The following is a 15,987-nucleotide window of genomic DNA, read 5'->3' on the forward strand; positions in this document are numbered from 1 at the left end:
CGGCCTTCAAACTTTGACTGTAATTTTAAATCAATGCGCATGCAAAAGTCACGACTCCACCTCTGTTACAATACACATATAACCATTATACGCAGGCCTGACCCCCGCAAACCCAGGATTCTTCAATAACTATAGAGATTAAAAATCTAGTCTCCTCATACAATCAAATTTCAACCCCAATTGCGCTACTGGTTTTAGTACACGGACTTATATATATCCTTCTCCACGCAAGTCTTGGTACTACGCACAGTTAATCATTAATGGAGCCACCACGCTTCCGCTGCGAACAGCTAAAAGATATTAATGGCCACGCGCTCCTGTCATCCAATACACAACGCTCCTTGTTGTGTTTCTCAACAATTCGATTCCACGAAATTCAGTCAGCTGAGGATTAAATTACCACTTCTTATGCTCAGATATATGTATTGTACATGCAAGGTTTATGCATAGCGATTCTCGATGGGATTTTAACACATATGTTTATCATTTCTTAATCAATTCAACAACGCCATGAACTTCAGGAAACCAGGAAACAATTCCTCAATCAACCAATATATACAAACTGGAATAAAATAAGAACTTACAAACTTGTGTTGGCCAGATAATCAGAACTGATGGCCCTTTACAACGCCGGAAGGCTCCCAACCAGAAACCTCTCACACTCACTCCTCACACTTGTCCTACTCCTCCTTGCCTTTGAGGCTCATAAATTAATACAAATTGAATTGAACCAATTTAGGTTCAGATCCCCTTATTCACTCAACAAAGTCCTCAAATATCTCAACACCCCTACAATCTAGATTTTATCCCTAGAAGATTGAAACTAAATCTAATTTAAATATATTTTAGGTGTGGACTCAACTAAGTCCCGTACATAGCATGTCTACTTCCTAGAATTTCTATCTAACTCTATTTTCTCTCATATTCCTTTTAATTAAAAGAATATTTACAAAATCCTCACTTTCTCCTATTTTATTAAAAATAACAAATTAATTAATAAAATATTAAAAATCATCACACCCCTTTTTGACATATTTACAAATGAAGAATATGGTCTTGATGCTCCTGCATCAGACTCCCCATGTAAGAAAATTCATGACCACCTGGTCATAAGTCTGGATATCTCCTCCTGGATCCCAAATTTTATTTTGTAATCCTTCCGTGCTTGTTGATTGCTTCACTGCTGTTGTCATCTGCTGTTGTCTTCCAGGTTTCCATATTTTGTGCTGTAGTGCTCCACTTGCTCTGCTCTTGCAATCTTTCACTGTCATTCTCTTGTTATCGTTCCTTTTCTTTCTTTCGGCTGTCTTTCTCTGGGATGTTTTTATCATCAACCTCCTTATCAATTCAATTTCTCTATTCAGTATGTCCTTTGTCTGCTGATTGTTTCCATCCCTTGATTACTGAACTCTCATTCTTGCTTGTTCTTCACCCTTACTGCTGGTTTGCACCTTTTCGGCTGCTGCTAATATAAATGTTGCGGCCTCCCAATCTTCCTTTCCCTCTGCAACATTCCTTTGTTCATCACCTGCAACTTCTTCCAAACCTGCAATTACACACAAATCATTAGTTTTAAAATCACAAGACCTTACGGTCTTGTTTGATGCTTCAGTCATCAAATCTTCGGGCTGCTTTGAATCATTCATATGATTCAACTCCTCCAGCTCTTCATCACTTTCAAAAAGTAATGGTCCACTCTCTGGGTAACATAACGAAACTTCAGCATCTTCCTTTTGCTGTAGCTCAACTGTTTCGAGCTTTTCTATCCTCTGTCTGGCATCTATAACCTGTTCAAGTTCCCTTAGTTCCTTTATCAACTGCAAATTCACCTGATGATTCCACTTCTCTTGTAGTCTCTGCCACCTCAACTTCTTCCTCATGACATAACCATGCTTCTGGTTTTCCTCATTTCTCTGCAACATCTCCATTAACACCTCAAGCTGAACTGCTATTTCAGCCTTCTCCCTTTCATATTCCTCTTTGCTTAACTGTCTCTGTATGCCAACTACCTTGGCATCCTTCTCCTTTTGTCCTCTGCGGTGGTTTATTTCAGAACCTTTGTGACGACTATCACTAGTCATCATCATTTCCATCACTATGAGTTCTTCAGTCACTTGCTATGAGTTGTACTAAAGCCTCTCCAGCAGCAAGTCCAATCTTGCCGCCACTTACCTCACCAAGCCCTCCTCACTTGGTCTTTTGGCAAGCAATTGGTTCTATCTCCGGAACCTCCTTTGAGCACTTCTCTTTGCTCTTCCTGGCTTCAACTCATCTCCCTGTTTACAACTATCTTCCTTATCCAATCTCTATTGGATTTCCTCAAGGTTCTGCCACCTCTATGTTTCACCTAGAAACTTTCACCAGCTTCCTTTATCTGTTAGTTGCAATAATATTTCAATGCAAAGACTACAATATTCTATTCTTCAAAACATTTCATCTTACCAAAAATTAAATTTGACGCAAGCTTAGAGCTTGCAATAACCAGGATCTTTTCCATACATTCATATGCAAGCATGCGCCTCAACTTTTTCCTCTATTTAAAAACACCAATCCCTGGTATTTTCAAAATACTTTTCATCTCAACCATTTCATAAGCATCAAATTGTCAAACAATCAATATTCAAATCTGTTTGCACAATCCACATCATTTATTCAATCACCATTACAATCAGCTCTTGATAAACCGAATAAAATTCTGTTTAAATAATGCCATTGCAAATATTTAAAATATCTTAACAAACGCCTTTGCAAATTCACCCGTCGACTCTACCTGCAATTAAGTCGAAGTTTAACTGTTCCTTCATGCCTTGCGCCTTCAATTTCTGTCAAACAACGTTCAAATTAAACAATGCCAGTTAATGCGTTCAACCCTGCAATTCAATACTCCATTCGGTTTAACTACTCCATAGTTTTATTGCACCCATTTGGATTCGACCTTTGGAATTACGCTGTCTCTAATGTGATGGATTTCTTTCAACATTTCCACACGCAGTTTCAACACTCTGCATTCCCTTTTGAATTTTGATGCTACAGATCAAACATTCACACATTTCTAATCTTCTGGCAAACTCAATTTATTTGCAAACCGACTTAATGTGAATGCATACCTTTCAATCACTTTTCATGGGCGCTCCATTCGAATGCAATCATACATTCATCTTCAGAATAGTAATTTAGACCTGCGCTTTATCATGACTCAACAGAAATGGTTATTCAATCAAACGCTATTCAACCATCAATCCCAATTCAAAATTAAACAAACCAATCATTTCAACAGAGCCAGGCTCTGATACCAAAAATGATGGCGATAAAATCCCGCCAACCCAGAATCTCTGACTTCATGCATATAGAAATGAAATCTCAGCGTTTGCCCAAATCAAAATCTCTGTCTGGCGAATTCCACACACTACCGTCAACGTATGCAAGCCGCCTAAACCGCAGTCCCAAACAATTAATAGAATTATCTGTATATGATTTCTACCGGTTATAGATTCGCCTCGGCCTCTGTTCTGCTACACAGCATGCAGCATTCCAACGAACAATTTCCACACCCACAGCAGCGTATTTTCCATAATCAATCTCAAAATATATTGCTAAACTTAATTAAGAAGTGCGCCTTACCATGCACCTCAACACACTCTATTTCAAACCAGTTGTAATCTCAATAAAACCCAATTCATAAGCTAACAAAAGATGCGCCTACCAATATTTCAATCCACATAAAAACCCTTCCATCCCGAAATTCGAATCTGGAACTCTTAAAAGAAACATTGTCACCACATAAGTTCTCACTTTTACTTGATGCCACCACTGGTTCTAGCTTGTATGCATATATGGCACTGATAGGCCATACACCGGCTCACGCACAATCACATGTATCCGCTACCTCCGATGGTTCCACACGCAATATTAATACTTCTTCCTCACATATGATGTGATTCAAGGATGCGCCTCACAGTTCTGTATAATACCTGACTTACCATAGGCAGCTTGTATATATAAATCAGTGCTCATAGGTCGCAAGGCACATATATATCTCCACACTATGGCATGATATAACTCGCATTTGGCCGGCAAGGGTTCACTGTATTCGAACACGGAACTCGGCCATACATATATATACAGTGTTTATATCTTCCGCTTCGTCAATGCTGAGGATTTAGTCCAGATTGGCACGGCCTTCAAACTTTGACTGTAATTTTAAATCGATGCGCATGCAAAAGTCACGACTCCACCTCTGTTACAATACGCATATAACCATTATACGCAGGTCTGACCCCCGCAAACCCAGGATTCTTCAATAACTATAGAGATTAAAAATCTAGTCTCCTCATACAATCAAATTTCAACCCCAATTGCGCCACTGGTTTTAGTACACGGACTTATATATATCCTTCTCCACGCAAGTCTTGGTACTACGCACAGTTAATCATTAATGGAGCCACCACGCTTCCGCTGCGAACAGCTAAAAGATATTAATGGCCACGCGCTCCTGTCATCCAATACACAACGCTTCTTGTTGTGTTTCTGAACAATTCGATTCCACGAAATTCAGTCAGCTGAGGATTAAATTACCACTTCTTACGCTCAGATATATGTATTGTACATGCAAGGTTTATGCATAGCGATTCTCGATGGGAGTTTAACACATATGTTTATCATTTCTTAATCAATTCAACAACGCCATGAACTTCAGGAAACCAGGAAACAATTCCTCAATCAACCAATATATACAAACTGGAATAAAATAAGAACTTACAAACTTGTATTGGCCAGATAATCAGAACTGATGGCCCTTTACAACGCCGGAAGGCTCCCAACTAGAAACCTCTCACACTCACTCCTCACACTTGTCCTACTCCTCCTTGCCTTTGAGGCTCATAAATTAATACAAATTGAATTGAACCAATTTAGGTTCAGATCCCCTTATTCACTCAATAAAGTCCTCAAATATCTCAACACCCCTACAATCTAGATTTTATCCCTAGAAGATTGAAACTAAATCTAATTTAAATAGATTTTAGGTGTGGACTCAACTAAGTCCCGTACATAGCATGTCTACTTCCTAGAATTTCTATCTAACTCTATTTTCTCTCATATTCCTTTTAATTAAAAGAATATTTACAAAATCCTCACTTTCTCCTATTTTATTAAAAATAACAAATTAATTAATAAAATATTAAAAATCATCACACCCCTTTTTGACATATTTACAAATGAAGAATATGGTCTTGATGCTCCTGCATCAGACTCCCCATGTAAGAAAATTCATGACCACCTGGTCATAAGTCTGGATATCTCCTCCTGGATCCCAAATTTTATTTTGTAATCCTTCCGTGCTTGTTGATTGCTTCACTGTTGTTGTCATCTGCTGTTGTCTTCCAGGTTTCCATATTTTGTGCTGTAGTGCTCCACTTGCTCTGCTCTTGCAATCTTTCACTGTCATTCTCTTGTTATCGTTCCTTTTCTTTCTTTCGGCTGTCTTTCTCTGGGATGTTTTTATCATCAACCTCCTTATCAATTCAATTTCTCTATTCAGTATGTCCTTTGTCTGTTGATTGTTTCCATCCCTTGATTGCTGAACTCTCATTCTTGCTTGTTCTTCACCCTTACTGCTGGTTGCCATTCACAATTCGTGCCCTCCTTCTAGCGCCAAATATGTTGAAGCCCAGAAAATCGGGTCTACAACAAGGGGATATCCACCCGGTCCGAACCTTGGTTAGCAGCTTCTTTTCCGTTTGGTATAGTGGGTCCGACTGGGGATATGGGACCAGTTTCCTAATTTCTCTGTGTGTGTGTGTGTTGGACTGATATTTCTCTTTCTAACAGTTTCTAAATGGAATACTTCTACTCTATCTCTAATCTAATAATATGGAAATTGTATTCTAATAAGCAGAAATATCTAAGTCTATACTAACCCGGGGTGTAACCTTTCTTTTATGTGATCTAAAATTATTTCAAATAACAAATGGTAATAAATATCATTCAACTGTTATGAGAAAACAATTCAATAAAGGTGAACCACTTCGTATAAAAATTTAGACGAAACAGTTATGAAAAACATATTGCATAATAAGCTATTCATACACTAAGCATAAATAAATAGCTATCACCGTACAAAAGTGCCAAATGATAACTCAGGCATTCATACATCAATATATAAATAACTAAATATGAAAATCACTCTAACACAAGGGCAGAAATAGTTAAGAGATAGAAATACCATTTATAACTAGTCCTACTCATAAGCTTCAAGCGATAATGATTTATCTCTTCTTGATCAAACATCCACTAAGAATACAAAGTGCAACATCAGTGGCAGATATCAAATGCAAATATCAATAAATCCTATTCCGTTCATTCATCAAAACCTCATAAGAGGGTACAGAAGTGCATGTTCTGGAGATAAGTTTTTGATAAATTTCAAGACCATTCTCTAAATGCATAAGAAGGGTTTAAATACTACTAACTAAATCTAAAAATAAATTATTACAAAAATGTAGGATGCGGTTTAAATGACCATCCTCATTTCAGGAAAATAAAACAAAATGAAAACTAAAATTGAATCTAAAATTAAAACTACTTCTGTATTTGATCCTTGAAATCGCATGCATGCGACATCTGTTTGAGAAGAGTCGGCTTGCCGACTTCCGATATTAGCTGAGCTGAGAAAACAGAATCAACAAGAGCTGGCGCCATTTTTTCCGGCCGAATTGATGATACACTTAAGAGTCATCCACTGGCTATGTGACTTTACTAAGTATGCCCAGTAATAATCCCAGTTAAATTTGGTTAACCCTTGGATTGCTTCTGCCTTTAGTTGAGCCTTCTGCTTCCAATCTGTCTCTATCGTTGCTTTCATGCAATTTTCGAGGCTTGCAGGTGACTGGGAAATTAGTAGCTTTCCTTTTCGAGAAATTTTCCTCAACGATGTGCGATTAGCATCAGAAACTGCCTCTGTTTCTTGATCCAGGTTTCCTTGATGCGTTTTTCTCCTTTTGGGCTTTTTCCTTTTAGCGGATATAAAGTTCAAAATTTGTAAAAATAATAATTATGTAAGATCTTGACCCTGAGTCTTAAACTGTCTATTTCTGATATCAACGTTGTCCAGTATCCACTTGACCATGTCCGTGTATGGAAGAATTTTGGGTCTTGCTGCTATCCGGTGTAGGAATGAGCAAGCTAGCTCTGTGATGGATGACTCAGAAGAACTATTTCAGCCTGCAGTAGCAGCAACTTCCATTACTCTGGGATTCTCCTCTTCAAGCAGATTATACATGCCTTCCCACGTAGCAATTCTTGCGTCTCTGTTACAGGCTATGTCTGTATACAAGGGTGCCATTTCTTTTTATTCAGAGCTTGGAGCTTTGCTTTTCTTTTCCATTTTAACCTATGTATTGCTTTGTATCATTCTCTGTCCTCCGTTCCTGCAATTCACAAGTGAAAATAATGACAAGGAAGGGTGATGGAAAAGTTTTAAATGCCAAAGATACATCAAATATACCACCTTATGTGAGATGATTTTTTGATAAGCACGAAACCATATTCCATTAATAACTGGAAACTAACTCATTTATTAGCATTAAAATGCATAACCAAGTGTCAGTTTATGGAAAATACTTTTCTTGAATAACAAGCCCGAAAGATATGTGATGAAACGATTTTGTGATTTGCTTCGCAATATCGCAGTCGCAATATCGTGGAATCACAACATCACAGAATCGTAACATCGCAGAGTTGATTGCTCGTGACATTGCATTATCACATTGTCGCTATATCGCAAAATCGCAATATCGCAATATCGCAGATCGTAGGAATGTTATATATGACAATCTTTGTTAACCTATTTTCTGCGAAATGTGAGTTTCGATCGATGTCATCGCATATCGGCAAATTAAATTGTTTCAATGTAAGTTGTGTTTGATGCATGCAATGCGATATTTCATTATCGCGTATCGCGATCTCGCAATATTGGAATTCGGCTTGTAAGGTGGTCTTCTATCATCTTTTTTTGCGATGCGATATTCCTAAGGAAAGATTTTGTCTTACCTTATCATAAAACTTAGATTTTTAGATTTTTAAAGGGGGTTTTCCTAAGCTCATGATGGTAAGTTTTATTCGAAAAGGAAATTTAAGCACTACTTTGATTTTTTAAATTTTTAGCTAAGGGTCCCCACTTATTTAGTATTAGGAATAGCACTAAATAAGAAGCGGGGTTGTTGCTGGCCACAATAGTTAGCACCCTATAATTTAACCTCTAAGATGAGAGAGGTTTACAGCGGTAACCACAAACCACTCTGGGTTGGAAAGTGGTTCTTTCCAACTAGATGAGGCTCTCTCACTATTAAATTGTGTTGATAAACACACTAAAGCTCACAGAGACCAGATCTGGAAAAGATGATATAAAAATTAATGAAATGATTGAGAGTTTTGAGAAAATACTATTAAGGTATGAAGCCAGTAACATAATCTTAATATCATGGCATGCATGAGTCTTTAGAAAAATAGAGGAAAGGTAGGCATATGTTCCAAGCTGACAGGAGTTTAAGTATAGTGAGGAATGGAAAGAGACATAATTATATCTTATCACAAGCAGCAGAGCATATTATAATGAATTCTACAACATAAACTAATGACCAAATACTAGAAGAACCATGACAGAGCAATGAAGAATTCCATCATGCATGATTCCACAATTACCCTGAGCATCTCAAAATGAATTCAAGATAAAAGCTTCAGAAATGGATATTTAGATAACACAAAGGAAAACAAACTTGAAAGAAATATACCACAAGAATCTCTGAGATCAAAGACACCAACTTGCACAACACATATGCACAGTCCTCTTTTCCCAAAATCAAACCCATTCTTCATATTTATTTTAGATTAAATACAAGTTTTAGAATATGATCATCATGACTAGATACAACACATCCTTATCCATCAAGCTTAGAAACATCTTTTCCTTTTTGGGATAAAGACTAAAAACAAAAATTATACATCAAACTAACAAGCTGAACTTGAAACCATAAACTTATCTATATCTTTGAATACTTATTCATCCAGTCCTATCTAACTTATCCATAATTATCATAATGTCATTTTTAGACTAATTACAAAATAGAAAAATCAAAAATATGTATGACAACAACTGAAACGATGGTGTACTCCATCTGGAAGTAGGCTGATGAGGATGTTGATTCTGAAGGTATGTTCTAGGGAAAGTTGTATCAAATTTATTCTTAAATTGTGGCTTAACAAACCCTTTGAAAAATGAAACATTTAAATCATCTCCCTTGAACCATTTCTCTCCATCTGTAGGGATATGTGTGGCATCAACAATAAATCACTCTGAAATAACCATCTCCAAGTCTCCTAGCTTTACTTTACCCTCGTTGAGGTTCAAGGCAAACAAACTGACCAACTGCACATGGTGAACTACTACTTGGATTTTCTCACAGAAGGGGTTATTGCCTGAGTTTTTAAATGCTACCCTAATTGTTGCATTAAAGTTGACAAGGGCTAGACATTTTGGCTCTACTCATACAATTTCCCCTCCCTTTTTGCTTGCCGTGAGAGTCGTCTACTTATGTACACAGGGCAAGCTCTCTTGGACCATTGTGGTGAGCTACGCGGAATACAACAGCAATAGAAGACTTTGTTTTCTGGACAGCAATGACAATAGGGTGTGTTTCGTAGACACGCTGCACAGTGAGGACAAGGGTGTACTGACACCTTCGAAGTGTTGAAGATAATGGAGAATATCCTAGAATAGGTAGAGTTGGTTCACGTAGCCTCAGGATAGGAATTAGTTTCTATTTCTTAGGAAGCTATTCTAACTTTCCTAAAACCCTGTATTCTATTTAATGTGTAATGTTGATGAACAATGTAGATCGTTCTACAGAGCCAAACTCTCCTGGTTCAGACTCTCTTTCGTAGAGCTGACCAGTGGGTTTTATTTTCATTAATACAAACATTGCCATTTTTATCATGGTATCAGAGCGTCAGGGCTGAGGAACTTGTACACTGGTTGGTGGGTGGTTCTTTGAACCAAAATTGTCGCAGGTTTTGAGTGGATAGCCTCTCAAAGTTGTTATTTTCCGATCGTCATAATTTTTCAGTGTACAGTTGCGACGATTTCAGAAAATTGGTGTATTTCTGCAACCGTCTCGAATATTGGGCATATATATATGACTAGTCCCATAAAATTGGTGTATTTATGTGACGGTCTCTGATATTGGGCATATACCTGCGACGATCATGTAAATCAAAGAAATTGAAAAGGGAGCCAAGAACAAGGCTGTAGCTGTCAGAGAAGCTGAGTGGGGAAGCTAAGAACAAGGTTGTAGCTGACAACAAGAGGTTGTCTAGAGGCTGAGAAGAAAGCCACGATGATCTGTGCATGTGCTGCAAGATCAAACAACAATGATCTATCTCTGTCACAGATTTGGGGTAAATTTAACATTTTTTACAAGTCGATTTTTTTTTTTCTAAATCGCCAAGATGAATAACAACATATTTGAAGCATTCATGAACAAGCATAACAAGCTCGATGGTTCCAATTATGCAAACTGGAAGTTTAAGATGCAGACTCTGCTAGAAGTGTAGATTGCTTGGATGATTGTGAATGGGGATGAGCCGAGGCCCGCGGCTGGATCAACATCGATCCCAGATTGGGAGAAACGAGAAAGCAGAGCAAGGACAATGTTAAAGATGTCAGTGAAAGACTGCATTATACCGCACATCAGAGAAGGTAAGTCAGCTAACGAGATATGGGGAATTCTAAAGGAATTGTACAAGATCAGAAATTCAAATCATCTTTTGTTCCTCAAGAGTAAGATCCTGTCCATGAAGATGGAGGAGAATGAAATGATTTATTCATTCGTAGCAAGGATCAAGGATCTAAAAACCAAATTATCAGATATTGGTCATACAATGGACGATACAGATCTTGTGACCATTACAATGAATGGTGTCAGTCATGATTATTAGATGTTCATCAATGGGATTAATGCCAGAGAAAAGATCCCACATTTTGAAGAGCTGACAGGTATACTGATGCAGGGAGAACAGAGGAGATCGACTCTGAAGCCCTAGAAGCCAAAGAGACATGCAGGTCATCTCGCGAATGGTGATCAAGTGTAGAATTTGAGATTGTTCATGGCAGATCGTGATGAAAATGTTGATGCAGACATTTGGTATGTAGACTCAGAAGCATCAACACACATGATAGGGAACAAGCATTGGTTGGAGGATTTTAAAGAGATCAACGAAGGCGCACAAATTTACCTAGGTGATGACAGAAGTCATCAAATCAAAGGATGTGAGAAAGTTTCTGTTATTCTACCTTATGGTAATATCAAACAAATTTATAATGTAATTTATGTGCCTGGCATAACAAAGAACTTTATTTCTGTATCTATGATTACAGATCAAGATTTAAAAGTTGAATTTTTAAAATCTCACTGTTACATTAAGGATCTGCTAGATGGAATGAAGACAATTGCTATAGGTATTCGAACAGGAGGACTGTACAAGTTGGATGTGATACCTACACCAGTTCAAGCATTGACAGCAGCAAGCCTGACTACAGAGGAGCTTTGGCACCAGAGATTTGGCTACATCAATTACAATGATTTGCTGTTACTACAAAGGAAAGAAAGGGTAAGAGATCTTCCTATGCTAAATCAAGTACATAATGATTGTGATTCTTGTACTTTAGGAAAAATGCATAGAGAAGAATTCCCTGTTAGAGTAGAAAAGAAACAGAGGGATATAATGGAGCTAGTGCACACAGACCTTTGTGGTCCCATGCAAACAAAATCATTAGGAGGTGCATTGTATTTCCTATTGTTTATTGATGACTGTACGAAGTTTTCTTGGGTGTATTTCTTAAGTAAGAAGAGTCATACATTCGAATACTTTAAGCAGTTTAAAAATATGATTGAAAGACAAAGAGAAAAACAGACAAAAATTCTTCATTCTAATCAAGGGGGAGAATATAGGAAAGATGTGCTGATCAGATATTGTAAAGATCATGGAATTTTGCAGTAGTTTATAGTACCCCATACTTCACAGTAGAATGGAATAACAAAAAGGAAGAACAGAACTTTGGTGGAATGTGCGAGAAGTATGCTGAAAGGTAAGAATCTTTCAAATGGTTTTTGGGCTGAAGTAGTGATTACTGCGGTTTATTTAAAAAATAGGAGTCCTACGAGAAGTCTTGAGTATAAAACTCCTTTTGAAGCTTTGTATGGATATAAGCCTACAATAAAACACTTAAGAATATTTGGATGTAAAGCATTTTCCCACATACCCAAGGAAGATAGAAAGAAATTAGACTCAAAAGCCATTAGATGCACTTTTATAGAGTATTGTTCGTCATATAAAGCATACAAAATTTTTAATCTCTCTACTCACAAGATCTTTGTTAGTAGAGATGTTAAATTCCATGAGCAGGATAGTGAAGAAACTGATGAGCACTATGATGGATGAGACATTCCGTACTTTGAAGAAGAGGATGTAGAGAACAATCAGGATCAGCAGCAAACAAAGGCAGAGGATGAAAAACATCAGCGACAACATCAGCAACAGCAGCAACAACAGCAACAGCAGCAGCAGCAGCAACAGGAAGAAATAAGGTTTGGAACCACCACCCCACCACTCAGGAGATTAGGTAGGAAAGCTCAAATGCCTGCAAGATATAGGGAAAATGCTTTTATAACTAGTATGATGAATGTGGTTGAACCATCTAGTTATAAAGAAGCAAATGAAGTAATGAATGGTAAATAGCCATGGAGCAGGAATATGATTCAATAATCAGAAACAACACTTGGGAATTGGTAGAACTCCCTAAAGGAAAATAGGTTATAGGTTGCAAATGGTTATATAAACTGAAAATCAATGCAGATGGAACTATATAAAAACTGAAGAAACCTTCGCAAAGGGGTATACACAAAAAGAAGGGATAGATTATGAAGAAACCTTCGCCCTTGTAGCTAAATTGAACACCATCAGAATGTTAATTGCTTTAGCTACAAAGAAACATTAGATGATGCACCAACTAGATGTAAAGTCTGCATTTCTAAATGGGGCACTGAAAGAAGAGGTTTATTTAGAGCAACCGGAAGGGTTTTTCCAGAAGGGAAAAGAACATTTAGTCTGTAGGTTGAAGAAAGCACTCTATGGACTAAAACAAGCTCCCAGGTTGTGGTATGAGAAAATTGATTCATTTTTTCTATAAGTTGGCTATCATAGAAGTAAGAATTACCCTAATATTTACACCATGAAAGATGAACAAGGGTGCGTAGTGCTGATTTCATTATATGTAGATGATTTGATAATTATAGGTGATGCTATATATATCTAATTGATGAAATCAAGCAGCAGATGTCACAGATGTTTGAGATGAAGCATCAGATCTGGAGAGATTCAGGTCAAACATTTATGTCTCAAAAAAATTATGTCAAAGGTCTATTAGAGAAGTTTAGAATGGATCAGTGCAAGTCTGCACCAATACCATTGTAGTAGAACATCAAATTGCAGTGTGAGGATGGCTCAAAAGCGGCGGATGCAGCACTTTGCAGATAGCTGGTTGGGAGTTTAATCTACCTAACCACCACTAGACCTGATTTGGCTTATGCAGTCAGTGTGTTAAGCCAATTTATGTCTAAGCCACTTGAAAGCCACTGGAATGCAGCGAAGAATGTTTTGAGGTATCTACAAGGTACTATAGATTATGGAATTATTTACACTGACTCTTCTGATGTTAGATTGGCATGATTTGCAGATTCAGATTGGGAATGTAGATGATCACAAATCTATAACAGGTTATGCATTCAGTCATCCGGGGTGATCACTTGGAGCAGCAAGAAGCAGAACACAGTCTCCTTGTCCTTAGTAGAAGCAGAGTATCAAGCCATGTGTGCAGCAATGTGTGAGGCATGTTGGTTGCGGAGACTTCTCCAGGATGTTGGGGAAGAACAGATAGTCGCAAAAACAATCAGATGTGACAATCAAAGTTCAATCAAGCTAGCCAACAATCCGGTGTTTCACAAAAACACGAAATATATTGATACTCAATTCCATTTTGTAAGGGAGAAAGTGCAATCTAAAGAAATTCATCTGGAATATTGTAATACATGTGATAATGTTGCGGACATTTTCACTAAGCCCCTTGGAAAAGTAAAATTTCAAATGTTTAGGGAGATGTTAGGCATATATGTGAACCATTCTCCATTAAGAGGAAGTGTTGAAGATAATGGAGAATATCCTAGAATAGGTAGAGTTGGTTCACGTAGCCTCAGGATAGGAATTAGTTTCTATTTCTTAGGATGTTGTTCTAACTTCCGTAAAACCATGTATTATATTTAATATGTAATGTTGATGAACAATGTAAAGTGTTTTGCAGAGCCAGACTCTCCTCGTTCAAACTTTCTTTCGTAGCGCTGACTAGTGGGTTTTATTTTCATCAATACAAACATTGCCATTTTGCTCGTTGTGGGAGCCATCTACCTATGTACACAGGGCAAGCTCTCTTGGACCATCGTGGCGAGCTACGCGGAATACAACAGCAATATAAGATTTTGTTTTTTGGACAACAATGACAATAGGGTGTGTTCCACAGACACACTACACAGTGAGGACAAGGGTGTACTGACACCTTCAAAGACTGTTGGAAAATTACACAACCCTACAAACCTTTACCAAGATCAGCTCATCATATGACATCCATCACCATAGATACTACGATTCCACTAAGTGCATGGTTGATAATCATGCATATAGTGATGGCTAAATAACCGTGGAAAAATCCCTTGTTCATAATTTCATGATAATCTTGTGTGAGAATAGCCCCAACATTGAAAATCATGCCAAAGATATACAACCAGAAATTTTGCACATTGATGTTTCTCAAAGGTCACTTTTTAATGATCATCTCAGTGTAAACTCCAGCAAATCCACTGAGTAGTGCCATGATAATAGCCATGAACCAACCCTGTATGAGAGTCTGCCAAACATGATCAGATGATGAATTCAATTGTGTAGTTGTGCATCCAACAAAAGAGAGAATATAAGTTGACCATTGATTCTTCGTTAATTTTCTGTTTAATATAATTCGATACAATACACCTGTACTGATAATGTTAAAGTTCTTTAAGATCTGGTATCTTGGCGCATCAACATAGATTTTTAACAAGATATAATGTCGTTGGAATGGGATAGACCTTGACCTCATCCCTTGTGGTACTCAATCAGTCAAACATGCCTTTCAATATTACTTGTTATCCTCTGTGATTTCCCATGTTCGAAACAAAGCAATGAACGATAATGCACACTTTAGAGTCCACCAAATTTTTCGTTGAAGTGACATTGTATTCATACTTTCCAACTCGTTTTGACCATGCAATTAGTATTCCTTATGAACTTGTAAGCATTGTTAATGCAATTGTCACAAGCAACCTACGCTTCCACTCTGATCCTTTCTAAATGACGGTTTTTGGATTATTCATGACACCTTCGAAGCCAGGTCTAGGGCGTGGATCAATATCTGTTGCGCCCTCGTCCTTACTCTCTAGAAATTGAAAACCAAGTCGTTTCAAAGCTGTATAGCTTTAGAAGGATGTTGTGTAGCAACTGTGTAGCAAAGTGTGCAGCAATGACTGCATAGCACCAGTCCATAGCAAATGACTTTGTGATGGCTATAACTCTGTCCTCGATCATTGGCTTAGTTGCAAATCAATCCTTATTCTTCAACCATGATAATTAACTAGCTTGAACTCAACAATGCAGACACTGTGCAAGAGATATGACGATCATTTTGTTTGATTTGAATTGGCGCCTATTTTGTCATGTAGCATGATGTGATAAGGGTGATATGATGATTTGTGCATGGGAATAATTAGAACGCTTGGGTAGATACATTGCTTAGATAGTGGGTGGAATTTATGGGTTATGTCATGTATAATATGTAATCATGGTCTTTTG

At 37.5% G+C, this 15,987-nt stretch overlaps 1 pseudogene; it reads right to left on the reverse strand.

The window, feature by feature from the left end:
- Nucleotides 1-14,719: 14,719 nt before the first annotated feature.
- Nucleotides 14,720-15,723, reverse strand: LOC149162704 (CMP-sialic acid transporter 2 pseudogene; annotated as a pseudogene).
- Nucleotides 15,724-15,987: the final 264 nt, after the last annotated feature.

The sequence above is a fragment of the Pinus tabuliformis genome, chromosome 5_2 (assembly GCF_031772625.1).
Source record: "Pinus tabuliformis cultivar Carrire ecotype Pingquan chromosome 5_2, CPIR1, whole genome shotgun sequence".
Taxonomy (NCBI): Eukaryota; Viridiplantae; Streptophyta; class Pinopsida; order Pinales; family Pinaceae; genus Pinus; species Pinus tabuliformis.